Source organism: Muscardinus avellanarius (assembly GCF_963383645.1).
Source record: "Muscardinus avellanarius genome assembly, chromosome: 5".
Lineage (NCBI taxonomy): Eukaryota > Metazoa > Chordata > Mammalia > Rodentia > Gliridae > Muscardinus > Muscardinus avellanarius.
The window spans coordinates 62,739,683-62,742,618 of NC_137790.1; positions in this window are offsets into that span (position 1 = coordinate 62,739,683).

Below are 2,936 nucleotides of genomic sequence, written 5' to 3' on the forward strand. Positions count from 1 at the left end.
TTCTGGTTTCTTGTTTCTGCCCTTCATGCAACGCTTTTTCTCCTCACAGGTAGAGAGGCAGCTCTGAGCATGGCGAGGCTGCCTGTGGTTGACTTCTGGCCACCGGATCCTCTCAGCCCATCAGCAGCAGGCCACTTCTTTTCTCCTAGCCCTTCCCTTCAGCTCGACGTGTTTTTGCCTGATTAGTAGGAGAGAAAAAAAACTCTTCTCTGGAACTTGACACAGCATTAGATTTCCTGTATAACGCGCTGACGAAGACAGAGGAAGCAGATTGATTGAGATATCTTTTAGCTCACTGCTTCTCCTCCCACTTCTGCTGTGCACAGATAAAGTTTACAGAAAGGCATTGAACACGCTTAACATAAACAGATTTGTGTGAGCTTGCATGAAAAGGTCAGGCAGGATCCTTAACTATTTGGGGGCCATGCCTGTAAGTTTCCCAATTATCATAACTTTGAGACGTGTTCTCCAGGTTCAAGAGCCTTAATATTTAAGTCTGGAATAAATAATTCCCCTTGAAATGTCTTGGGTGAAATTTCTGTGGTGAATGGGCATCTACATACAATTCTGGGAGAAGCATAAAGATAGTAGTTTTCCAATTCTATTTTTTTTTTTTTTTTTTTTTTGGTGGTATTAGGGTACCTGGAAACCCTTCTACCTCCGGGCTACACTCCCAGACCTATTATATATATATATAATTGAAACAGGGTCTCCTAAGCCAGCAAGGCTGGCTTCAAACCTGCATGATCCTCCTGTCTCTGCCTCCCAAGCGTGGGGATTACAAGCGTGTGCCACCACGGCCTTTCCAATGCTGTTCTAACAAATACCCATAAATTTAGTAGCTTAACACAGTACAAACTTAGTATCTCCCTATTCTGAAGATCAGAACTCTGAAATGGATCTTACAAAGCTAAAAATCAAGGTTTGGGCAGGCTGCACTTTTTCTGAAGACTCATAGAGAGAATTTCTTTTTTGCCCTTCCCAGATACTAGAGGTGCCTGTGTTCTTTGGTTTGTGGCCTCATGATTTGGACCTTTACTCCACTGTCACATCTCCTGCTGCCCGACTTTAAAAACCCTGGGTGAATATATTGGGCCCGCTCAGATCATCCAGGCAAATCCCTTCATATTAAGATCTTTGATTCAATCACATCTGAGAAGTTCATTTTGCCACAGAAGGTTGTACATTCATAAGTTTCAGATATTAGGAGAGTACATCTGGCTGGGGGAATAATTTTTATAAAGCACAGTTTAGTACTTATGGGCAATCACTTTTACCTTTGAAGAGTTAGACTGATTGTGTGTGTGTGTGTGTGTGTGTGTGTGTGTGTGTGTTACTGGGGATTGAACCCAGGGGCTTTTCTACCTCAAGGCTACACCCCCAACCTATTTTATATTTTATTTGGCAACAGTGTCTCACTAAGTATCTGAGAGCCTCACTAAGTAGCTGAGGCTGGCTTCGAACCTTTGCGATCCCCCTGTCTCAGCCTCCCAAGTTCTGGGATTACAAGTGTGCACCACCATGCCCTGCTTAGACTGATCATTTTAACGAAATACCATATAAACACTCATCTTTCATTGCCTTCTAGAATTCTGACTTCTCAGGAAAACTTTGCCTAGTGTTATCAGTTAAAAAACAGTTAATACACACTTAGATTACATTTGAGAGATAAAAAGAAATATTCTATGTGGTAAGAATTTTCTACCCCAAGGCAAAACTCTCTGGGAAGGGGAAAAATATTGCAAACAGGAAAAAGATTAAACAACATGCATTTTTTTCTAAGTTAGCAGTTTCATCTTCCTTCTTGCCAAACACTTCACTATATATATTTCTCTTCTTCCCCTTCTCAAGCTTTGGTTCTAGTGAATTAATTTAATTCAGATAGTGAAATAAGGTCCAAAAGGGCACAGAAGACTTTAGGATATAATTATGACAATGAACAGGATTTAGCAACCTTCTCTGCTGTCTAGTGTTTAACCAAATATCAGAAAAAACAGCAAGGAAATGTCATTTAAAATTTAATATTTATTTTAAGACCATGGGTGTTTTTTAGGAGGGGGGGCAGAGTAGGGATTAAATCCAGGAGTATTCTACCTCTAAGCTACAGCCTCAGCCCTTTTTAATTTTTTATTTTCAAACAAAGTCTCACTAAGTTTCTGAGGCTCTCACTAAGTTGCTGAGGCTAGCCTCAAATCTGTGGTCTTCTTGTCTCTGCCTGGCAAGTGGGATTACAAGGCCTGTTCCACCAAACCAGGCAAGACCATAAATTTTGGCAACAGACTGACCTAAGGTTAAGTCTGCTATGTAATTACTAGTCCAGTAATACTAGGCAAGTTCCATGGTCTATAGCTTTTTTTGCTTTTAATTAACATGAGCCTTTTCCCATGTCATCAAAAACTCTTGATGATCGTTTAACGTCCGCTCAATGGCACTGCCAAAACTAAAGCACAGAAGTGCTAACGGTCCTGACTAAAGTCTCAGAGTGATATGGGAGCACACGAGAGCAAAGCATTTCATGTTTGCTAATCCTATGTCCTTCAACTCTACACCTCTGATTTGAAATTTGAGAGAGCAGCTTGCATAGACATACACTCATGTGCTCGCCCGAGACCAGATCACAAGCTGAAATCAGTAGTTCAAGAACCAAGTGAGTGGTGTAAAAAAACCATCATGTTTACAAAGTAGATTCTGTAGGATAAAAGTTTTTGTCTCTTCATCCTCAAACCCCACTCTCCCAACCCCAGCTCCCATCTTTGTTTCTCATGGGGAGCAAACATTTAAAACAATTAAGAGCTCAGGAGTTTGTTAGCATAATAATTCACCGAGGATGTACCATGAAAATCAGTATAAGAAAGATGTAAGTGTCCTGTAAATGCATCTCTGAAAAATCTAAAGCCCCCAGACTTCTTGGCTGTGCCACCTGGGCATGGGGATCC